General features: G+C 37.4%; 1 protein-coding gene across 11 annotated transcripts in view; it reads right to left on the minus strand.

Annotated features, from left to right (window-relative positions):
- The window catches only part of large2 (LARGE xylosyl- and glucuronyltransferase 2), a 132,940-nt gene that overhangs the window by 58,835 nt on the left and 47,690 nt on the right, over window positions 1-26,415 (minus strand). The window contains exons 2-3 of one of the 11 annotated variants that reach the window (XM_051134858.1): window positions 18,944-19,048; window positions 18,654-18,815 (exon numbers count right to left, since the gene is read on the minus strand). The exons of 3 other annotated variants lie outside the window; for them this stretch is intronic. The gene's annotated coding sequence lies outside the window, so the exon portion shown is untranslated. Of the gene's footprint in view, window positions 1-18,653; window positions 19,633-26,415 lie in introns of those variants that run through there. 7 more of the 11 variants (XM_051134860.1, XM_051134861.1, XM_051134859.1 and 4 more) reach the window with 7 other exon arrangements.

The following is a 26,415-nucleotide window of genomic DNA, read 5'->3' on the forward strand; positions in this document are numbered from 1 at the left end:
GAAATTGCCTGAAAAGAAAAAGAAAAGAAAAAAAAAAAAAAAAAAAACACACACAAACACGGAGAAAGAAAAAAAGATGTACACTCCGGTGAATAATGCTAAACAACAAACGACAGCCCCAGCCTTCAAATAGAACAATACCATCATTAGATAACGGGCTGTTCTCTTTTCAGGAACGACCCTCGGGTTAATGAACGTATCTGTATCGCTTTATGCACCATTACATGGCTTTATCTTCCCACTGCGCTAATGCGATTCACGAGCAAACTCAATGAAGAGATGTGCCAAAATAGCAGTCTGCACCAGTCCTGAAATGCCTGTCATGACTATATCCCGCAGGCATGACAAATACTGAGGAAACAATGAAGATCAGTAGCGCAAAAGGTACAACTGAGCTTGAGGGTAAGCAGCAGTTTTCTGCCATTTTGTCAAGACTTTCGTGCACTTATTATGGAATACTGTCACTGAACGTATCTGAATATGTTTGAAGTGGAATGAATATGAGCCATCTCCCATATTTCCCTTTTGAAACAACATCGCAATCAGGCGAAGGTGACATTGCCCTGTGTGAAACTCCGCTCTCAGGAACAGTCTAGAAAATATTGATTTTCTGTAATTAAGAACAATTTTTAATCCTGATTTCACCTGAAATCTGGCCTACAACACCTCACTATGCTTTGATAATAGAAAAGATATCTGAGCTGTAAAATCTGATTGCATGAGGCACGTTCAAAGACATAATAAAATAGCCTATATACACACATCTGTGACTATAAATCAATTGAATTTTATATCAATGCGCTCAGTTGCCTGGCAACTATAGACAGCCTAGAGCTGAGCTAACGATCCTGATCATTAATGATCTCTGATCAGTGGTTTCTATTGATTTAGGTGGATGAATAAGTGTTGTGATTATTCTTATTAATAAATGTAATTACTTATTGAATGTTGGTGCATTTTACAAATTGGAAAATATGAATTGTATTAGCACTATAGAATATCAAAACTGGCATTTAGGAAATAAAAATGTGATCTGCATTGCATTGTAACAGAGGCCAGCTCTCTTTTACACAGTTGATGGTGGAATAAAAGGAGATGCAATGTTTATGTGCACTCAAAAAAATTGCTAATGAAATGTCAATTAATTTGAAATGGGTGATGTAGACCTGAAATAATCCAATCAACAGGAAAAACACTTTTTTTTTTTTGTATCACATTTTAAAAATACTTAGCATACATACACAGTGCTGTGATGCATGTTTACATACATTTTGTTTATTTATGTCTCACCATCTTATAAAATGATCAGTGGAGACTGAACCATTTTTGGAGACTTATTTATTTGAATAAATAAGCTCTTCTGATATATATATATATATATATATATATATAGATTATATATACTGTACACACACACACACACACACACACACACACACAAACACAGTTTCTCAGCTTATGGAAGCTCTAGTTATATATACACACACACACACACACACACACACACACACACAAACACAGTTTCTCAGCTTATGGAAGCTCTAGTGACATTATCACAGAAAACCTCTCTGGTTCTGGACACAGCGACTGGGGCCAGATCATGTGCTAAAGTTTTGTTTGGAATACACGTAGTGCACATGTAAACAAATATTTAAATCGGATTACAATGTTTAGGGTACATAAAAGGAACACTGAAAATCTGAAATCAGATTGGATTCTTTCCGAATGACAACAATTAGTGCATGTACACATACCTAATGACGTTCACATTGAGTTAGGTTACACTTTATTTTGATAAACCGCATTTTACTAACAGTAAGTACCTTTGCAACTAAATGTCAACTAATTCTCATTAATGTATTAGAAGAGTGTTAGTTTGAGGTTCATATCAGGGTTACCATGGGGGAAAATTATTTGATCCCCTGCTGATTTTATACGTTTGCTCACTGCCAACAAAAATATCAATCTATAATTTTAATGGTAGGTTTACTTGAACAGTGAGAGACAAAATAAAAAATAAAAAAAAATCCAGAAAAACACATTTCAAAAAAGTTGAGTTGAATTGATTTGCATTTTAATTAGTGAAATAAGTATTTGACCCCTTCACAAACACGACTTAGTACTTGGTGGTAAAACCCTTGTTGGCAATCTCAGAGTTTAGACGTTTCCTGTAGTTAGCCACCAGGTTTGCACACATCTCAGGAGGGATTTTATCCCACTCCTCTTTGCAGATCCTCTCCAAGTCATTAAGGTTTAGAGGCTGATGTTTGGCAACTCAAACCTTCAGTTGCCTCCACAGATTTTCTATGGGATTAAAGTCTGGAGACTGACTAGGCCACTCCAGGACCTTAATGTGCTTCTTCTTGAGCCACTCCTTTGTTGCCTTGGCCATGTGTTTTGGGTCATTGTCATGCTGGGATACCCATCTACGACCCGTTTTTAATGAGAGAAGGCGGTTCTCACCCAAGATTTGACTGTACATGGCCCCGTCTATCGTCCCTTTGATGTGGTGCAGTTCTCCTGTCCCGTTAGCAGAAAAAACACCCCCAAAGCATAATGTTTCCACCTCTATGTTTGACGGTGGTGATGGTGTTCTTGGGGTCATAGGCAGCATTCCTCCTCCTCCAAACATGGTGAGTTGAGTTGATACCAAAGAGTGCAATTTTGGTCTCATCTGACCACAACACTTAAACTCAGTTCTCGTTCCTATGATCATTAAAACTCCACGTGGTAAGATCTTGCATGGAGCCTCAGACTGAGGAAAACTGACAGTTGTTCTATGTTTCTTCCATTTGCTAATAATCACACAAACTGTTGTCACCTTCTCACCAAGGTGCTTGGCAATGGTCTTGTAGCCCCTTCCAGCCTTGTGTAGGTCTACAATCTTGTCCCTGACATCCTTGGACAACTCTTTGATCTTGGCCATGGTGGAGAGTTTGGAATCTGATTGATTGCTTGATTCTGTGGACAGGTGTCTTTTATACAGGTAACAAGCAGAGATTAGGAGCACTCCCTTTAAGAGAGTGCTCCTAATCTCAGCTCATTACTTGTATAAAAGACACTTGGGAGCCAGAAATCTTACTGACTGATAGGGGATCAAATACTTATTTAACTTATTAAAATGCAAATCAATTTATAACTTTTTTAAATTGTGTTTTTCTGGATTTTTTGTTGTTATTCTGTCTCTCACTCTTAAAATAAATCTACCATTAAAATTACAGACTGATCATTTCTTTTTCAGTGGGCAAACGTACAAAATCAGCAGGGGATCAAATAATTTTTCCACCCACTGTATTAGAATAAGTTTACATACTTTTAAAGTTACTTCAGTAGAATGTATGTTGGAAGACCATCAAAAAAACAAAACAAAACAAAAAGTAGCAAATATTAAGCAGTCTACTAATAATTCATTGACTGCTAATTGCAGTTTAGCATTCTCAGCATAATGTCTAAATAAAGTGTTAGCAAAATTTGAATATTAGACTTTATCCAATGGAACATTTTATTTATTTAGGTTTGTCTTTTAGGGGATGAAACATTTTAAACTTTGTCTAAAATGTTTCTACAGACACATACGTAAAACATACGGCATACATGAAGTGTAGAGTAAACTGTGAAAAGAAAAAAATAATTATACTGTAAAGAAAGAATTACTGGTGTATGTTTTAGATCATTTATTTATTATTATTATTGTGAAATTTAATAGCAATTTCTAAACAAAAATAGTCTTAAAGTAAATCTACACCTACACCTACACCTTTTTTAAGTGTGGTATAAAATTAACAAGGATATAAATTCTGAATAATTTAATAGTAAGTTTTCGCATTTCACTTCTGACACTCTAGAAATGATGTATGAAAGATTACTGGTGTCTTTTTCTCAAGAAGGCTCCATTTGGCATCTAGTTTATCTCATGCAGTCTAAGCAAGATCTACAGAGATCTTGTCAGTCATTCCCCTGCTCATAAAACTAACTTAAACTGGTAGCCATGTTTTGGAAAACCAACTGATGACCATATCTAACCAGAAAATAACCAGCTTTGAGAGGCCATAAACTATATTTAGTGCTCCAAAACACATCTATCAGCAAAAAGTTCTTTCCTTCATGCATGAAAGAAATCTCTGCTAAATGAACTTTGTGCAGAGACGTAAAATGAACCAAAATAATTACATCATGCATAAACGGCCGTAATAAAAACCTAATTGGCATCTCTCAGCTTCCACTCTGTCTATCCCGCCTCTCACTCCACATCACTGTGAGTTACAGTGATGAAGGTTGGTTTCTCTCACAATTCGAAGCCAGATGCAAGCTAAAATCTGCTCAGTTCATTGTCAGCATTTTAGTCCCAATCCTGCAGAAATCATAATTGCTCCTCTCACACTTTCTCTGCCTTCCCACAGCTTTCAAATTCTCCTATAACTCCCGAGCGCAATTCCATCAGGTCCCAATGGCAAAATCAGATCAGCGCCCAATAGCCATTAGCTCCTCTATTTAAAGAGATCTATGCAGTTGTGAAGGCTGCTTAGAGTTAATTACGCCGCCTGTCTGTGTTTAGCCTGTGGCCATACTGCACTCCGATGGGACGATTATTGAGTTTTATTGCTCTTTTAATGGAGAACCCCCCACCCTCTCCAACACACACCTCTTGCCTCACATTCATTCAGACCGTAGGCAGGGCAGTAAACGCCCTCCAAAACCTTCACGCCGCATGTCGACTTCTGCCCCGAACCGATAAGGAGCAGTAACAAAAGACATTGATTTGGCCCATAAGGATTAAAAAACCAAAAGGCGCCATCGTCCACCCTGAGTCGATGCAGTTTTATGACACAGTACTAAAACTCAAATGGCTGCACAGTGCTGGGAGGTTGAGTAAAGTTCACTGTGCCGTTAAGGCATAAAATGGTGACAGCTGAGGTGTGTCTATGAATGTAAAGGTCAGTATCCGCTGTGTTATTCTGAATTCTAATAGTCATACAACAGATAACATGGGTATCTGACACTCAGGTTGCCTTATTGACTGTTTTGCAGCTTTAAATGAAAGGAAATCTGTAGGACAAGGGACTTTGTGAATGAATCCGATTTAGACGATGAAAATCCCAGTGGACTAAGGCTCACTGAAGTAGCAGGAGCATCTAAATCCCTGGAGGTAGATAAAACCCCTCCATATTTCAGCAACCAGACAGACGGCTTCAAAGGAAAACATATAAACATACAGAACAGACCCAAAATACAAATTTCTTCTCCATCCAAAACACACCTCCAGCACCGTTCCCAAAGGGTTAGGCAAAATAGAAACGGAATAATTTAGAACAAGGAATGAATAGCGCTACACACACATCAGCATATACTGCATTAATGTTTTAACCTGCTATATAACCTGCTTAAGAAGTTGGTTGAACTGTTTGAGGATCTGTAGTTGAAACAGACATCTGGCCTCTCAAGTACTACTACACATCCTAATTGTTTACAACCAAACCAGTCCTATTTTTAGATTATTAACTATGCATATTGTGCAAAGAATGCACTACATATGGGCTACTTTCCAAATCTACATTCAGATTATTTTCAAAAATGCTGCATTTTGGTGAAAGTCTCAGGCAGGAACAAATGTGTCCTTCACAGACAAGACAACTTCACATCAGCATCAGACAGTGGAAAACAGAAATGTCTTTTATAAATTCATTCTGTACCAATTAGCATCAGCAGATAACAATTATTCAAACAAACTATTTCACCCATTATTTGTGTGTTTTTATGCTTGTAGAGTATAAATTCAAATCTCAGATACTCAAAACTCAGTCAAAATCAATGCACTTCACTTGAAGGGATAGTTCACCCATAAATGAAAATTCTGTCACTAATTACTCGCCCTCATGTTGTTCCAAACACGTAAGACACTCATTCATCTTCAGAACACAAATTAAGATATTTTTGATGAAATCTAAGAGCTTTTTTTGAGCTGCACGCAAAAAGTATCCTTGTAGCTTTATAACATTACGGTTGAACCACGGATGTCACATGGCCTATTTTAAAGAGTTCCTTACTACCTTTCTGGGTCTTAAACATGGTAGTTATGTTGTTGTCTATGGAGAGTCCAAAAGCCCTTGTGTTTCATCAAAAATATCTTAATTTAAGTTCCGAAGATGAACAACGGGTTTGGAACGACATAAGGGTGAGTAATTAATGACAGAATTTTAATTTTTGTGTAAACTATCCCTTTGAGTGTGGATCTGGATGACTGTTTGTCTATTTATATCTTTCCAGATTTGTTACCTATGATTTTGTTAGCTTGGTTCATTTAAGATGTTGTTTTGAAAGACAGCTGCCGAATTTGCCAGCAGACAGTGAGGCAGCTCTCCAGGTTTTGGACTCTTATTTTGAAGTGTCTGTGCTTTACTACCTCCAGCTGCTCATTGAAAAAGACAGCACTCTTAATTCCATCTATAACATATTACAATTTAAACACCATAAAGTAAATATTGTCATTATTCATCAACAGTAGATCACAAGCAATCGGCATAAATATGCAGTATTTGCTGATTGCAAACTACTCTGAAACTGCATGCCTGTAGAACGCACAACAGTGCATCATTTTGACTTTGAACTAACATTAAATCATTGCCTTTTTAGTTTCATAATCCTATTAGGCCATGTCCATGATTCCTGCAGCCCGCTGGGACCCTGGATTCACAGACAGTAGGCAGTATGCAGTATACCTGCTAGTATACACTTCTAGTATTTCATTTCTAAATATAGCCACACTCTTCTACTGCATTTGAGACAGAGATGGAGGGTCTGTTTTATAATGTAGATCCAATATCCATATATATGTACACAAGGTGTGGAGGCAGTTGATGAACACAGCCACAGCTTTTACTAACAGCCCGTTTTTGAGCACACATCACACCTCTCAGGGGAAAAAAGACAACAGGAATGAATTATCAGGTAATGTTCCATTAACAGGAAAATGCTGCTAATGCATCCATAAATACAATTACAATGAAAAACAAGCACAGCGTGAGCAGGGCAACTGATTTTTTAAATTATTTGCTGATTTTGTGTTTGCATGACCATCATAACTGACCAAACAAACATGTCATACTGGCTGACAGGAAGTCTCAGATCCTCATATGTTTGTGTCACCCTGTATCTCTGTCTCTCTCTCACACACAGCAAAGCAACTGACCTTACTGAATATTTAACAATATATTTTTCCCTTCGTTTTCTTTCCTCCACCCACTCAGCTTGTCAAACGAGTCCTTAGTCAGCAGTAAATCCCACAGTTCCAAGGATCTGGCCCAGTGTGATCCGTCACACAGTCTCCAGGCAGGAGAAGTAGCAGAGGAAGAGAGTCGGAGTTCAGCTGGCAAGCAGCAGACCATGGGGGATTGAGGGTAACAGATCAGCCATTCCAAACAGCCCATCAGACAGGCACATCACCACATTATACAACTACTATAAGAACATTCAACCTTACCCGGATAAATACAGTACACTGGCAGTAAGTGATATACAATATATAGCAAATCTGAACTGCTTGATTTTTTATATTGTCAAAAAAATAAAAAAATAAAATTAACTACTTTATACTAATCCCCCAATTTAACCTTTACGTTAGTCTGCATACATACAATTTAACCTTTATCTGCATACATACTAGGGCTGCCCTCAACTAAAGATTTTTCTGGTCGACTAGTAGTCGTTCATTTTAAACATTAGTTGACTATTAGTCGCACGTTTATTAATAGACCACATAAATAATATTGCGTACATAGCCTAATAAGCATTCAAGCACACATAAATCTTGCCACAGCGCACCGGCAGATATAATAATTATAACTGTGTCTGGGGAAAACAGCAAGGAGACTGCAGTAATGTTTTAATAATTTATTGATAAACTAGCGCTTTCATTGTTTTCAGCTTAAGAGATGAAGTCAGCGATACTGACTCGTCATCTCCGCGGTAGTGATGCTCCTGTGTGCACGTTTGATACGGATTACATAATCAGAGAATATTTGTTTTCTATTTAATTGGTTCATTTGAAAGTAGACATTTCATGCTCTATAGATATATTTTTCATGTCTGTAAGGCCTATACACGAAGTTTCAAAGTTTTGCACTCAAGTTCACAGAGACACAGCAGAAAGCGCATCCTGTTTGCTTTCGTTATTTTACAAAAGCGCAATGTTTTGTTGTTATTGTGAGTGCACACAAATAAACAAGAGACTTTACAGATTCAAAAGATGTATTACTTTTATCTGTATGACCAAAAATGGAGCAAATGACCGCACCGGCACCTCCATCTATCATTCAGCTTCCTCACTCCACAAAGACACCTGAATAGCACACACTTTTCTAGGTTACCATTAGATTTAAGTTCGAGGAATGAGATGAGTGTTTAAATGTCCTGCCAGATGTACTATATTACCATGTAGACCAGCCGTTAATCAGGGTTGACAGGTTTTCACAACAAAACCCAACTCAAAACTAGCCCAGTCGCGTACTGAGGTGGGTGGGTCCCCTATAAAAAAATCACATAAAATACACACTTTTTGTAGGTGTTCCAAAAAAACTGCCATTAACAATCTGTCTGTCACGGACTGCGTAACTTCCTTCCTTCCACTTCCTGTTGATTTTTTTTTTTCCCTGTGACTAAGCGATTAATGCAATTTTGGGTTAGTCGACTATTAGGGGGCAGCCCTAATATGTACAGTACAATCACAAAAACTATTAAATAATCTGATAAACATCAAATCTCTGCTTGTGTGACTGATTATATTGTCACAGAAATGTCAACTATAGCCTACTATTACACAGCTTTCATGAAGTTGGATGCAAAAAGTTGGTCACACTTCATTTTAAAGTTTAATTCACATTATTAACTAACTATTAACTATGACTTTTGCCTCAATAAACATTATTTTTTAGGTTTAGGAATGGGGTAAGGCTAAGGGATGTAAAATATGATCATGCAGAATAAGACATTAATATGTGCTTTATGAATACTAATATCAGCCATCCTTGTAATACACATACTAACAAGCAGCTAGTTAATAGTAAGAACTGTCCCTAAACTAAAGAGTGCACTCAAATAAAACAATATATACTATATAGCAAATCCCAACTGCTTGATTATACAAAACTGATTATATACTGATATACTGATTATACAAAATGTAACTAGATTATCACTCAGCTCTTTATTTGAAGGTGGATATACAAAGTATGTCCAAATGTATCCACTTATGCTCATGTAAAGCGTTGAATTATTATTTTTATATTATTTGATCAAAAATAGAGTAAAAATAGTAATATTTTAAATTATGTCATTTTGAAATAACTGCTTTCTATTTTAATATATTTTAAAATTCATCAGTCTTCAGTTTTACATGATCCTTCAGAAATCATTCTAATATGTTAATTTACTGCTCAATTATTATTGGTGAGCAGTTATCAATAATGGTTCTTATTAATATCAATGTTAAGAACAGTTTTTACTGCTTAATATTTTGTGGAAAAAATTCTAAAGGATCATGTGACACTGAAAACTGCAGTAATGATGCTGGAAATTCAGCTTTGCATCACAGGAATAAACTGCATTTATTACTACCTGATTTTTTTTTTTTTTTTGTGCAATTTGTAAGTACATTATTGCCCAGCAATAAATTAAAAATTAAATACTGTATATACCACTTTTACCACTATACATGCATATGCAGTATACTCATGTCAAACATGTAAAACAAGTACATACCATTTAGCAAATCTTAGACGCATGACTTTTTATATCATTGCAAAAATGTAAACTGTATTATCACCAGTCTCAATATGGATTACATCCAACTTTATCCACAATACATATAGTATACTCACACAAAGCAATAAATGCTACATAAATCTCAACTGCCTGACTATTCGTTTTATTTTGTCGCTAAATGTAACTGTATTATCGCCCAACTCTATACAAATAAATTTGACTTGACATGACAGTAAGGACTTTCTGCAAACAGTTTGTGACACATTTATTTGTGTACTTACACAATGACGATAAAAAGAAAAGCAATAGCGAACAAATATCAGATCACGCTGTGGAACGTCCTTTAACAATAGGCACACTGCATGCTTTTTTCCAAGACTTCAGGGAGCTCTGCCTGTGCGGAGAGATTTGGGCATTGAGGCTTGTAGATAACTCTCCGCCGGGTCCTTTGAGAACTCACTGCAGGGGCCGGGCCCCGCTCCTCATCCCCCAGGACAGCCATATTCTCTATTCTCATTCATCTGCCTTCACATGTGGAGAAAACCAATGAATGTGGCTTATTATAGCTGCAATTTGGTGCATTGTGGGGGATGAGACATTTTGACTGCGGACCTGTGATTGTACCCAAATGGAAAAAGGGCCCAGGGGGCTTCATCACACACTTTTTGTCTTGCTAAACATTTAATGAAGTGGATGTGCTTCAGAAACAAGCTAAAATGAAGTAGGCTGCAGTTTGCTGTGCTCAAACAAAGCTCTCTCTTATGAAAATAAAGTGTGCTTAATTGTATCGATTATGCATTTGTTATGTACCTCAAATCTTGAAAGTATATTTTTTTAAAAACTGTACTTCCAGATAATATAATATTAATGGAATAAACTGCCACTTAAGTGTACTTAAAGACAATACATTTTAATGACTGTTTCTTAACACACTTAAGTACACTTAAGTGAAAAGTACACATTGTAATAATGTCAAATTAAAAGTTTAACTTCGTTATTTATGTTTTAATGCACTTTTGGGTCCCACTTTATACTAGGTTGCCTTAACTACTATGTACTTACATTAAAAAAATAAGTACAGTGTATTTATTGTGTTCATATTGTATTGTAAAACACTTTTGCTGCTATTGAGGTGGGATACTGGTAAGGTTAGAGACAGGTTTAGGTGGTATAGGTAGGTTTAAGGGTGGGTATGCAGGATTTTTTAAAAAGTACAATCACGTAAGAATAAAAACATGTATGTACACAGTAAGTGCATTGTGTCAAATATATATATATATATATATATATATATATATATTATAAAGTAAGACCAACTTTTGTCATCCTTATTTTGATACAAATGCACTTGTGTTGTTTAATATTTAATTTAAAGTAAATAAATATTTTCTTGTAAATTAAAAAGTAGCATGTTACTTTACTAGCTACTTAAAAAAGTTTTCTGACTATGTTACTCTTGTTACTTGTTGACTGCTTGTAAGTACATTTTTCTGTACACTATAACTATATTTCAAAGAGAATAAAATTATGACATTTTTGATAATTAAACTTTATATATATGTGACCCTGAACCACAAAACCAGTCTAAAGTAGCGCGGGTATATTTGTAGCAACAGCAAAAAATACATTGTATGACTCAAAATGATCAATTTTTCTTTTATGCCAAAAATCATTAGGGTATTAATAATGTTCCATGAAGATATTTTGTAAATTTCCTACCGTAAATATATCAAAACTTATTTTTTCATAATTTGTAAATGACATGCAATTAACTGTTCATATTACACTTAATTTGCTTTTGTATTATTTTCATAACTTGCACTCTTTTATGCCAAAGTGTACTTCTTATTCACAAGAGGATATGTAAGAAAGATACACAGAAAGCCTGTTGTAATACAAGTGTCATAAACCGTTCACAGCTACAGCTACAGCATTCCCCAGCACCTCCTACATGAAATCGAACAACACAAGATTGTGATCGGCCTCACTTACACACACACAATGGGCCTTTATATGTGTAAACGAGCTCGAGGGGGGTTACGAATGTGAATGCAGAACCTGAACAGCTCTGTGTCACGCATTTAGCTAAAGGGTCATCCAACTGGTTGTAGCCACATAGGCACATGCTGGTGGTTCCTCAAAAATGACTCCAGGGTTTTGAAGAGCACCAGACTTTAATAAAAACAAACAATGACCTTTGCCACTGGCCCTTTCATTCTCACACTACTTTCTCTGACCCTGGGTTCTGGATAAAAGGGAGGAATGATGGGATGATGAGGGTTATGGAGGGCTTTTGTTAAATGTAATGTTTGTCTACTCATGCTGGGCAAATATCTTCAGTAAAGAAACGTAGACAGTGTTGTATCAGTGTTCGATGAAAGCGAGTCAGACGTGTTGTTCCGACCAGGCTTGATGTTGCGTTCTTGTACAGCAAGGAAACAAAGGTAGTTTGTGGCTAAATATTTAATGTTTAGGCAGAATATCAATTTTTAATCCTGTTCATCACTTAAATCCTTTCTTTTCTCAGATTGATCATGGCACGTGTAACCGTCCAAAATACAAAAACTCAGATGTCTAATGAAATAATTATGGCATTGTCAATGCAAGGATGAATCTTCAATATGAATATCTGTCATATGAAAACCCTTTAGGAAAAAGTGTGCTTAAAGAAATAGGAAAAGAAAACCTATAAGTTTCTTTCTTCTGAACACAAAAGGTGATATTTTGAAGAATGTTGCTAACCAAACAGTTGACGGTAGCCATTGACTTCCTTAGAGTTTTTTAATACACAATGTAAGTCAATGAAGAAGAACGAAGGTCTTACGGGTTTGGAACGACATGCAGGTGAGTAATTAATGACAGAATTTTCATTTTTGGGTGAACTATTCCTTTAAGTGACATTATATTCAGTTTACACTTAGATATGTTCTATTAAAGTACTGTTTCTGTAATAAGTACTCTTTATAAAAGTATGCTAAGTGTACTTCTATTCCACAAGGACATCCAAAAACATACTGGTAAGGACACTTAGAGTGAAATGCAGAACAAATGCTTTTTAAATCTTTCGATTTGTTCAATTTTAGTTACACATCATTTTAGGCGAACACGTGACATGACACATACCAAGCACAACTGTAGTGTATGTGCTTCTGACACGCATGGGCAGCAGTGCGTGCATAAAAATCTGTATATTTCATTATGCCTGACCCCATTCCTCCCCTATAATTTCCCATCAGCTTTCACTATCCAAAGGGGAAAAAAAATGAGAGGACAGTAAAGTTGAAAATTTGCCACAAGACCATTCATTTTCTTGCCACTTCTATGTGAAAGCAGAAAATCAATTAAAAACAGCTTTTCTGGAGTGCGCCAATACCGGCGGTGTGTCATGGGTGCTGACCCGCTAGTCATTACTGCTCTCAGTGTGTTTCTGTGTGTACATCGAAGACGGATGTGGGCAGTAAAGCCAATCCTCATTCAGGGTCACTTCAGTTCTTCTCTCAGCACTGTCATATATAACACTATTCACGATATTCACCTTCAGTCTTTATTCGTATGTTTCAGCTGACGTGAGTGTGGGATTATACGTTACTGCACCTAAAACTCAGCCCTTTTGAACACCATCGAAAGCGCATTTGCTGTAACTGACCTCAATGCTAAAAACAGCATTGTACAGTCTCACATTGCATAACTCATCTCACAATAAAGAGAGGCCTCTAGTGTTAGTGACGAGACCTGTGGCAAGGTTTTCCATTAAGACTGAGAGGTCACAGATATCTGCATGTACCGGTGAGACTGAGCTTATGATATATTAATTACTGTGCGTGACCTCAGGCTGTAAAATTAGCACATACACACCCTCAGTTCTGTCAAATGAATTTTATACAAGTCATGCGTGACATGTCAAAGGGAGGCACATCTCAGAAAGTTAAGCCTGTTTTAGGACACTTTTAATGGAATCACCTTGTGATTTCTTGTGACCAGGGGCGGTGGATGTCCGGGCCTTAGCCCAAAGACATTAATGTATGTATCAGAATACAGATACACTTCTAATAAAATAGGCTTTGATAACTTTTCAAAATGTTAAAAGGTTACATTGGCTAAGTTTTTTTTTATTATTATTTAAGAGACATATAGAACACATAAATATGACATGATAGAAAAAATAGACTTTTAAAAATTTGACTAAAATTACCAGTAGGTGGCAGCACGCCACTATGTTAATGACTGAGTCGTTGAGTCATTTATTTAATCGATTTGTTCAAAATGGCTATATGGCTATATGGCCTATATGAATGGGTCGGTGAATCACTGATTCAACGCAATCAAAAAAGACAAATTCATTCAGTAACGAAACACTGCTGTGTGCAGAGAAGCACAAAATGGCTTTGTTTGAACCATTTCCGCGAAACAAAGCAACAAGACAATATTTTCTCTAAAATTTAAATCCCCTAATATTAACTTTTTGTTTATTGAATTTTGTTGCGCTGACACTTAGTAAAGTCTGTCACAGACCATGCTAAATGATAACCAATCTGTTCATATAATCGTTCTAATCGTTGTGTGTGTGTGTCCTAGAAAGTCTGTGCATATAGTAGGCCTGCTATTTTGACAGATAGTGAGATCGGTATTATGATTTATAGGCTACAGTTACAAATAGCTGTCAAACCTATCTGTCTGTATTTCTATTTTAATACCTGTCTTTCTGTCTATCAGTCCATCTTTCTCTTCATTTATCCATCCATCTATCCATCAATCCATCCATCTTTCTTTCCATTTATCCGACCATCTATCTACATGTGATTAATCGATCAATCAATCTATCTATCTATCTGTCTACCTGTGATCTATCCATTCATCCATCAATCCATCTATCTATCTGTCTATCTATCTATCTGTCTCTGTCCGTCCATCCATCCATCCATCCATCTATCAGTCTGTCCATCTGTTGTTGTTCTATCTATCTATCTATCTATCTATCTATCTGTCTGTCTTTCTATCTTACTACCTGTCTTTCTATCAGTCCATCTTTCTCCTCATTTATCCATCCACCTATCTACCTGTGATCTATCCATTCATCAATCCATCAATCAATCCATTAATAAATCAATCAGTACATTTGTCCATCTTACTACCTGTCTTTCTTCTCATTTATCCATCCATTTATCTACCTGTGATCTATCCATTCATCTTTCTATTTATCCGTCCATCTATCGACGTGATTAATCAATCTATCTATCTACTTATCTATCCATCTATCTACCTGTGATCTATCCATTCATCCATCAATCCATCCATCCATCTATCTATCTATCTATCTATCTATCTATCTATCTATCTATCTATCTATCTATCTATCTATCTATCTATCTGTCTGTCTGTCTTTCTATTTTACTACCTGTTTTTCTGTCTATCAGTCCATCTTTCTCCTCATTTATGCATCCATCTATCTACCTGTGATCTGTCCATTCATCAATCCATCAATCAATCCATTAATCAAACAATGAGTCTGTCCGTCCAGTCTACTACCTGTCTTTCTTCTCATTTATCCATCCATTTATCTACCTGTGATCTATCCATTCATCCATCAATCAATCCATCAATCCATCTTTCTATTTATCTGTCCATCTATCGACATGTGATTAATCGATCAATCAGTCTATCTACTTATCTATCCATCTATCTACCTGTGATCTATCCATTCATCCATCAATCCATCTTTCTTTCTATTTATCCATCCATCTATTGACGTGATTAATCGATCGATCAATCCATCTACTTATCTATCCATCTATCTACCTGTGATCTATCCATTCATCAATCCATCAATCAGTCCATTAATCAAACAATCAGTCCGTCCGTCTTACTACCTGTCTTTCTTCTCATTTATCTATTCATTTATCTATTTGTGATCTATCCATTCATCTATCCATCTTTCTTTCCATTTATCCGTCCATCTATCTATTCATTTATCTATTTGTGATCTATCCATTCATCTATCCATCTTTCTTTCCATTTATCCGTCCATCTATCTACACGTGATTGATCGATCTATCTATCCAACTATCTACCTGTGATCTATCCATTTATCCATCAATCAATCTATCAATCTATCTATCTTACTACCTGTCTTTCTGTCAGTCCATATTTATCTATCTACCTGTGATCTATCCATTCATCCATCAACCAATCCATCCATCTATGTACCTGTCTCTAATTTTAGTGCAAAATATTTTACGGTTTCCATATAGTAAACAAAATGCAATTTCTTATATTTTTCTCCCCTGGTCACTTCGACCTCATCCACCAATCAACTTGCCCATATTAATGTAAGTCACACTGAATCTGTGACATTTATTGAGAGCAGCAAAGAGAGAGAAATGAAGGAAGAACAGATGAATAACCAGAGAAGGATGAAAAGGAGCTATTTGAATGCGAAAATGTGATTTGAATCAGAAACATGCTGTTTCGGCGTCGCTCTGTGGGTCACTATCCTTGCAATTCTGTCAGCAAACTGCCCTTTTGGTGCAATCAGGGAGCCTGTTTCATTTCTTCAAACGACGCTGCTGATACTACAAAGGACAAGGTGATAAAGGATCACTGTCTTTCTCTCAAGGAAGGCCATCTGTCAGACCTTGTGCGTGTGTATGTGTGTGTGTGGTTCAGAAGGATAAAGAGTGGGCATCTAATCATCCTAAGCCAAGCTTCAGTCATGTGTGTGTACACAGTTGGTGACCACCATCACGACCACAAACAGAGCCCGTTCACAACGCTGAGGTGACGACAACTTCAGAGACATAAGAATGAGCGACGAGACTGCGCTCAGTGCTGTCACTATACAGCTCACTGTCGTTCCAGCAGGCTATAAAATGAGTGTAAATGTCCTGCAAAACCAACAGAAATGTGTCAGCAGTATTACAGGAAGAGTAAAGCTTTGGCTCGGTTCAGAGAAAGCCTTTAAAACTACTTTACATTCTCCTGCTCATATATCATGAAGCTTTGCAGAGAAGTTCACTCAGAACATAAGTTACCTAGCAATCGCACTGAAGACACGGATATGCACAGTGACGGAGAGATCGATGAGCTTTGACATGTAGCATTAACTTTGAGATATGAAATGAGGACAAGACAATATCTATATATTGTACGATGATTTCATAATCATATTACCACATTAATATTTCACATTGGTTTTGTATTCTCTACTTCAGTCAAACCTTTTTATGTCAAGGATCCCAAAATATTAAATAAGATTATCTTTTTGTGTGGGACTCCCTTCCTAAAATATAATGGCAGCTATGTGTTTTCATGTATAAGACCCATTTATTAAAACATGATACTGTAAAAACATGTTGTTTACATCTGCTATAATGTCACTGTACTAAAGACAAAGCCAATTAGTCAAATATCATCTGGAAATCATTTAATTTGTATACAATTTTCTATGTATATATAGCTTTACTAAATCTGCTAGACCAAAACGTAATTTACCAAAACAATGATTAAATATGCATTTAGTTATTGGTTAGCATTATGAAGTCCAAATGATGTCCAAATGATATTTTTGAAGAACAATTACAAAGACAAACCATATAGGAATAATGTGTACAGATAAATAAGAGTGATGTTACGTCTATTAAGAAAGTAAATTGGTCTATTTTGATTTTATATTCAGTGTAATTGCAGCAATTTTGTAAGGTACAACAAATTCTAATCTCATTGTACCTGCACAATTACAATAAAGAGCTTGAAGTTCAAACACAGAGACATGCAAAAGATTGGAAAGGCTGAACTAATTGACTGACTGACTCCCACAAGCTTATTGTCACTAACAAATAGAAGAGAGAAAAAAAACTGTTTCACACACGAACACACACAATTTCTCACAATCTCTCCCCTGAGCGCGTACACACACACACACATGAACCCCTCCCTGAGTGTATAAACACTCACACACACTGATTGAAGATCGCTCAGCTTGTGTGAAGTGAAACAGGGACGGCGTTCTGTAGAGAGCTGGGAGTGTGAGATTGCTAAACGCTGATATACAGATGTGCGAGTGAAAAGAGAGAGAGATATTGAACTGTGTTAAGAGAATAACAGCTGCTGGGAGGATCACAGGGAGTCCTACATTTTGTGCTTCAGTGGAGAGAAATGTGGTTTAATTAGCAGTAACCTTTCCAGCATCCAGAGACCAGCCCATCACATGGCCGTACACATGCACAAACACACACCTCACGCACAGAGTTGGTAGTTAAAAAGCGGTCATCCTCGGCCACAAGCACAGAAAGTTTTTAATGTGACAACCGCCGGCTGCTGGCATAAAGGTGAGTCAGTGTTTATGTGCAATTAAGCATGTCATTTTAATAAATCTGTAACAATGTTCTCACTACTGAGTGGAATACACAGATTAGGGGTCACAAAATCAGCACCTAACAGAACGTAAAAAGAAAATTCTTGAAAAAATATTAGTTTGAGTGAGAACTTTACATGGAAATTAAAAGACTGTCTATTAATTTTACTATGTAAAACCTGATGATCATATTCTGCAGCATGATTTGAGATATTTAAAGAGCATCAGTAAAACCATGAACATTTGATAGTCTGTACAAATGTGTTCACATGATGTGACGAATGTACTTTTTTAAATAGAGACATAGAAATAGTAAAGAATTATAGTTTTTCTTTGTTTTAAATGTTTCAAAACCTAAAGGTTTTGCGTATTTACAGACAGCATATATATATATATATATATATATGTGTGTGTGTATATATATATATATATATATATATATATATATATATCTGTGTATGTATATATGCTATATATGACATTATAAAATGTTTAATATAAAAAAAAAACCTTACAAAAGTACATCGGATGAAGAAAAAGTTCTTACCCTTTTTCACCTTGTCTTGTGTGGCAGATTCAGCGTTAAACGAAGTACACGACAATCCCAATATCCATCGCAATATCCATCCTAAAATTCCAGCAGCAGAGTTCTGGTTAGATCCAAATAAGTGAGTGAATTTGAGAGACAGGTGTGCCCTCGATGTACGAACTGATGATTTCAGTGCATGATCACAAAGACAGAAAAAGAAAGAGAGAAAGGCAGAGAAGACTGTAGGAACTCTCGAATGAAACCCTTCAAGTCTGATAGAATCAGTGCGTGACACAAATATCTCTCACTCTTTTAGAAACGAGGTGAAAGAAGACGCTCCGAAATCTTAGAGGAAGAGTCCCAGGAAGGTTGAAATGATATGTAGTCCATGCCTCAAAGGATCAGAGAGACTCCTAAAAGGGACAGACAAGGGACAGTGAGTCCTTACCCTGAGGCACTCCTAGAAGAAGAAACCAGTGCAGAGCAGCCCTAAATCAGCTTTCTGTCTCTTGCACAGACACATTCGCGGTCCTCTTCCATCTTCCTCACGTCTCGGGGCTTGTGAACAGTGTTAATCTCTCGCCGTTGTGCTCTGATCTGCAGCTGAAAGGTACAGAGCAAGCGAGGCACCTCCCCCACCTCCGCTAATCCGGCCCTTTCTGTGACAGCCCCTTTTTGCTGCAGCCAATCAGAGCATAGGCTCCGCCTCTAGGCCTGCCTCTATTCTCTGCCCCCTCTCTAATGCACTAACACTGACACATTATACACAGGATACTCTATTACACTGATGCACAGAAAAACCCAAAGCCTGGATCTGAAAGCGTACAGATGGGGATTTAGCAAAGCCTCCAATGTTCAAATTATAATCTGTGGTGAATTGAATCATTTGTTTTTTAATAAGAGTTCTTAATTTGAGTCACAAATGACATAAGCGACTGTTGGCTATGCAACAAAACTGAGCAAAATTGGAAGGAAACATTACAAATGACTTTTAGTCTCACTTGAATTTACAAGACAGCAATTAGGTACACTTTCTACACATTTCTCTTTTGTAAAAAACCCAGCACTCTCTGAAATATGGTACAATAGCTTTTGTAGCTTTGTACCATGTAGGTACTCTTTATACATTATAGGCACTAATTTGTACCTTTAAGGTACTTAAATACGCCCTTTAGAGGTAAATATCATAAAAAGGTGTACTTTTTGAAAAAGTACTACATCAGTCACAGCTTTTATACCTTTTTTCTGATTCTTCTTGAGGATCATTAACCTTAACAAAACTGTTTAGATATCAAAGTATGTGATCAAAAGTCACAAATCATTCATTTAAACCAAATAATCTGAGCTGCTATCCACATTAATCTTATAGCTCTGTACTCTATCACTGTATGTCAACAAATGATTCATTTGTTTCTATTTTTAGTATTCTAAGGGGCGTGGGGTGGGGGGTTGATGAGTTCAGTAAACATAACTGAGAACGTCATTACATGTAGGTTTCTATGAACTACCAACCTCGGAGCAACAAAATTTAGCTTCTGGGTAGCTCATCTTTATGCAAATGCGCAGAAACACAATGGCACATTATATTCCTCATGATATGGTTGGGTAGTGATTCCCTACTACATATCACTAAGTACAGTTAGGAACTATCCTTATCCACAACTTTAATCCAATGTAAGATAGGGGTCACAATGATTTATGGTTGTTTCTTCAAAATCAAGCAATTTTATGTTGAGAATTTAATTTATTAAAAGTAATAAACCTTTGCAGTTGCCAGTTCAGCTGTCATTTTTGCTAATTTTGCGGAAAAAAAAAAAAAAGATGTGTAAAAATGTGTGCAAATATAATGTAATTTCATTCAGAAATGATTGTCATTTTTATTCCAAAAAAAGTACTTAATTTGCATCACTGTTTTTCAAGCACAGAATGCTGTTAAACACAGTACCCCTGTTGAAAAATCCAGCATATGCTCTTTAGGTATGTTTTGAACCATGGCTGCTGGTTTGAGTTGGTTTAAGTTGGTCCTTAGCTGGTCATGAGCTGGTTTAAGCTGGCCATGTGCTGGTTCTAAACTGGTCCTGAGCAGGAGCTAGTTGCTTAGGACCATCTTAGGACCAGCACATGACCAGCTAAGAACCAGCTTAAACCAGATCATGACCAGCTAAGCACCTTAAACCAGCTCAAACCAGCAGCCATGCTTCAAAACATACCTAACCAGCATATGCTGGATTTTTCAACAGGGACATGGTTTGAGATATGGTGGATAAGACACTGTGATGGAAAAAATAAAAAAAATATGACTTTCAGAAGAAAAGACATAGGCAAAAATTCACTGTTGAACATTGTTAGTAGATAAAATAAATAAAGTACTGAGAGTCAGAAAAGTGTTTTAAAAGAGAGTTTCAAAAAGTACACAATGCCCATAATTGAAAAAAAAATGATAAGTGACACAAATTGTTTCGTAAAGGGCTTTTATACTGACACTGATTCGCAGACACAGCAGCCACAAGTCATTCAATTTAAATGAAAGTTCGAGATGCAGTTGGCAACGCAACAAAGCCATTCAGTTTTATGTAAATACAGAGTGACATGATATAGTGACTACCAGTAGAGCAGCTGTATCCAATGCATGATATAATGGGCAGGGAAGTCAAGGAAGAACTGCTATGAACCAACAGTAAGCTACTTGGCGACCTCCAGCTGTCAGTGTAAACACCTTTTAAGTTCACACTTTTTGCATCCATCTCACTTAATGCAGTTAGGAAGCACAAGGTGTTGGTAGACATCAGAGGGTGACAGTGAGTGACACAATTTGTTTACATAATGGGTTTTCACATTATCAGCAATTTGCAGTGACAAAGCAACTGAAAGTCATTAAAGTTCAACAAGAGTTGGCAACTTAAGACGACAACTGACAGCAACAGTTGGCGAGGCAGAAAAGTTGAACAAAGTTCAACTTTATGCAAATACACAGCGATGTGATGCAGTGATTACTAATAAAGAAAGTCAAGCGGCTCTAGTGCCTCATGATACAAATGGATACAATAGTTAAGCAAGAACACCTACTAGTGTCTCTGACCTCCAGCAGTCGCTGTCAATGTGAACGTAATGTCTCAGTACAGTAAGGAAAGTTCTTTATCTACAAGCGTTAATCCATAGTGAGCAGCAGGCATGGGAAGGTGACATTGATTTATATGTGACACTAATTGTTTTCACAATGGCCATTCACACTGACAGCGATTTGTAGTGACGAGAATGTAATTTACATTCTACAAGAGTTGGTGTTTTAAGATGACAACTGACGCAACAGTTGGCAATGCGATAAAGTTGAACGCAGTTGTGATGCAGCAACTACCAATGCAGAAAGTCGAGCAGCTCTAGTGCCTCATTATATGTTTTCACAAAGGCCATTCACACTGACAGCGATTTGTAGTGACGGAGCTACGGAAGGCAATTTGCGTTCAACAAGAGTTGCAGAATTTAGATTACAGTTGCATTGCAAGAGTTGGGAATGCAACAAATTTAAACAAAGTTGTGATGCAGCAACTACTAATGCAGAAAGTCGAGCAGTTATAGTACCTCATGATACAAATGGATGCAACAGTTGAGCAAGATTGCCTACTAGTGAACAACAGTTGGTGTCCTCTAGTGATTCAGATGGTGCCATATGGTCATACTTCAGTTTTATTTGCATGTCTTAGTACAGTTAGGAAGTTTTCTTATCCACAGCCCTGATCCAAGGTGAGCAGTAGACATGGGAGGGTGACGTTGATTTGTATGTGACACATTGTCACAATGGTCGTTCACACTGACAGCGATTTGTAGTGAAAAAGCTTTGTTGCAGAGTTAAAGGAGTAGTTCACTTCCAGAACAAAAATTTACAGATAATGTACTCACCCCGTTGTCATCCAAGATGTTCATGCCTTTCTTTCTTCAGTCGTAAAGAAATTATGTTTTTTGAGGAAAACATTGCAGGAATTATCTCCATATAGTGGACTTCAATTGTGCCCACGAGTTTGAACTTCCAAAATGCAGTTTAAATGTAGTATCAAAGGGCTCTAAACAATCCCAGCTGAGGAATAAGGGTAATATCTAGCAAAACGATCAGTCATTTTCTAAAAAAAATAAAAATGTATATACTTTTTATCCTCAAATGCTCATCTTGTTTAGCTCTGCCATGTACATGCGTACTCTGTGTAATCCGGGTCAATACAGTTAGGGTATGTCGAAAAGCTCTCATTTCATTTTCTCCTCCAACTTTGAAATTGCAACAGTAAACTAAACTGTGATGAAACAACTACCGATGCAGAAAGTCAAGCGGCTCTAGTGCCTCATGATAAAAATGGATACAACAGTCAAGCAAGAACGCCTACTAGTGACCAACAGTTGGCGACCTTTTAGCGAGTCAGACGCTGCCATTGTTAGAAGAAGGATACAAAAACATCTCAAAGGCTTTAGCTATCCCTCGGAGTACCGTTCAGAGCATCATTAAGAAGTGGAAAGCGTATGGCACCACCAGCACATTACCTAGATCAGGCTGTCCATCCAAAGTAGATGACAGAGCCAGGAGGACATTGATAAGAGAAGCTACCAGGAAGTCAACTTTGAAGGACATACAAGGCTGTATATATGTGTGGGTCTGGTCAGTCTGTGCATGAGACAACTATCTCCCAAGCTTTACACAAAGCTGGCCTGTATGGCAGGGTGGCACAAAAGAAATCTTCCTCATTTGTGCTATGCAAAAACACATTTGAAATGAGTCTGATACCTTCTGGCAAAAGGTGCTATGGTCTGATGAGACCAAAATTTATGTTTTTGGACTAAACTCCAAGCCTTATGTTTGGCGAAAAGCAAACACAGCACACCATCCAAAACACACCATATGTACTGTGAAGCATGGTGATGACAGCATTTTGTTGTGGGGGTATTTCTTTTCAGCTAAGAGCCCTGACTTAAATCCAATCGAAAATCTGTGGATGGATTTGAAGAGAGCAGTCCATTGCCGCTCACCACAAAATTTGACTGAACTTGAGCAATTCTGCAAGGAAGAATGGGCAAATATTGCCCAATCAAGGTGTGCAATGCTAGTATGGACATATCCAAAAAGACTGATGGCTATAATTAAATCAAGGGACTGATGACTTTCTCAACTCCGTTTTTCTAGTTTTATTTATTTTATTTTATTTTATTATTATTATTATTATTATTTTTTTTTTCAGTTTTTTATAAATTTGCAGAACTATTGTGTTTTTTTTTTTCTTTCATTGGTTTGAAGTTGTAAGACCAAAATTGTAAATAAAGCTGGAAAAATTATTTGGAATGTGGTTTGATTTCAGGCTTTATGACAAATAAAGGAACTATTTCAAATGGGTATCTTTATCTGCAGAACCAATCAAAGATGAAAGACAGACATGAGAAGGTGGTGCTAATTTATATGTGTGATAAATTGTTTTCACTATGGCTGTTCACACTGTTAAAGTTTCTTTATCCACAGAACTAATCCAAAGTGAGCAGGAGACATGGGAGGGTGACGTTGATTTATATGTGACACTGACAGCGATTTGTAGTGACGAAGCTATGGAAGGTAATTTACATTCAGCAAGAGTTGCAGAGTTAAGATAACAATTGCATTGCAACAGTTGGCAATGCAACAAAGGTTGAATAAAGTTGTGATGAACCAACTACCAATGCAGAAACATGCCATGCCGTGGAAAAACGCCATTATTTGCATGTCTTAGTACAGTTAGGAAGTTTCCTTATCCACAGCACTAATCCAAGGTGAAAGATAGACACGTGAAGGTGACAGTGATTTATATGTGTGACACAAATTGTCTGCTCAATAGGCGCTTACACTGACAGCGATATTCAGTGACAAAGCAACAAGAAGTCACTTACACTCAAGTTTGCAAGAGTTGGCAATTTAAGATGACATGACTGACGGCAACAGTTGGCGACGGAACCAAGTTGAACGAAGTTCGGCTTAATGCAAATGCACAGTGATGTGATGCGTTGATGCAACGCAAAAAGCTGAGCGGAACAATGCCGCAAGATACAAATGAATACAGCAGTCGAGCAAGAACGCCTACTAGTGACCAACAGTCAACGACCTCCAGCAGTCATTGTTAACATATGGTCACACTTTTAGCTGCATATGTCTTAGTATACTTAGGAAGTTTCCTTATCCACAGCACTAATCCAAGGTGAGCAGTAGACATGGGAGGGTGATGGTGATTTCTTACCCATATGGGCCTGTCAGAACTGCATCTGGAGAATAGGAACTTGGCAGTGCTTTTGAGCTTGCTCATGTACGCACACATGCTTGGAGCATCAGGGAATTAAAAACAGTTCTTCCCAGAGTCCAGTCGGAGGTCAGAGGTCATCCCCTCTCTGCAGTCTGTTGCCCAAGTCCTCTCCGCAATTCTGCGTGTTCTTTTTCACCCAGCAGACAGAAGGCATTATTTTCAGCTGAGCGACCACAGACGTGCACCATCACACCACAGCACTTCATGCTCCAGAAATCGCAGAGCTGCACAAGAGCACCAGGAGCTCTGGTAAAACATAAAGCACAACCCCCCGTGAAGCACCTGCCTCACACATGCAGGGAGCTCTTGCGGAGTCGTGAAAGCGGTCAGTTTGTTGACAGCTGTTTGCCGAGACGGGAGGTATTGATTATCTCTTGGGGGAGATGTGAGGTTGTCTCGGTCTCTCTCAGGACTATCCACCTCCATCCCTCTTTATTCCATCTCCCTCTCTTTGTGCCTTACAGGACAAAGCGAACGCCTCTAGGGAGGATGCCTGCCAATGTCCAGACAAGTGCTGAATATTTGATGCGTCCCCAGTGGCATCCGGAGTCTGTTAATGGCTATCTTTAACATATGACCCCCTAGATCAAAGCCTTGACACTCTCTGTGGACATATTCTATCAATAATGTACCACCACCGACCAAAATTAACACACACAGACACAAATTAGAATTGAAAGCTGAATGACAGACTAGACCTTTAGGGTTAGATATTCAATGACTTTTTATATTTATTTTGGACTACCTGCAAAAATGTCTTGTACATTCTGCAGCTTATTCTACCAGTTATCAATATTTCATGCACATCTATTTTCCAAATCTCAGGGAATGTTGAACCCTGTCCCAACATCAGTCACTCACGCCGAAGGGCAATTTAGTGTCTCTAATTGCTGCACATCTGTAGGGGAAACGGAAGCACCCGGAGGAATCCTGACTTGAACCAGGGACTTACTGTGAGTGCTAGTACTACACACTGAGCCACCATGGCACTAAATATTCATGTGGTGAGGACCTAGGTAATAAGCTGTAAAATTTACATTCAGATGGCTATTCTTACAAAATATACTCCTACAGGTTAATACAGGACCACTCCGATAATGACCGGCCAGCTGTACGTTATCCCTTAAAGGGGTCATCGGTTGCCCATTTTGATATAATTCTTTAGGGTCTTAATGAAAAGTCTATAACATGCTTTGGTTAAAATTTCTCAATGGTAGTGTAAAAAACACCTTTTGTATTTTGGTCGATGTTGCTTTAAATGTTAATGAGCTCTGCTCGCCCCGCCCCTCTGTTCTCTCTGTGGAGTGACGAGGCTGTTTACTTTAATGTTTACCCACGCATTTACCCACGTTTAGCCACAAAACTTGCTAACTAGCATGTTATTAGGAAAGGCAATTACAAAGATTCATTTAAAAACCCTTATACTCACGTCTGCTGTAAGTGCAGCTGGATCATCAATGATTAGTGTGAACATAGAC

Source organism: Labeo rohita, chromosome 18, assembly GCF_022985175.1.
Source record: "Labeo rohita strain BAU-BD-2019 chromosome 18, IGBB_LRoh.1.0, whole genome shotgun sequence".
NCBI lineage: Eukaryota > Metazoa > Chordata > Actinopteri > Cypriniformes > Cyprinidae > Labeo > Labeo rohita.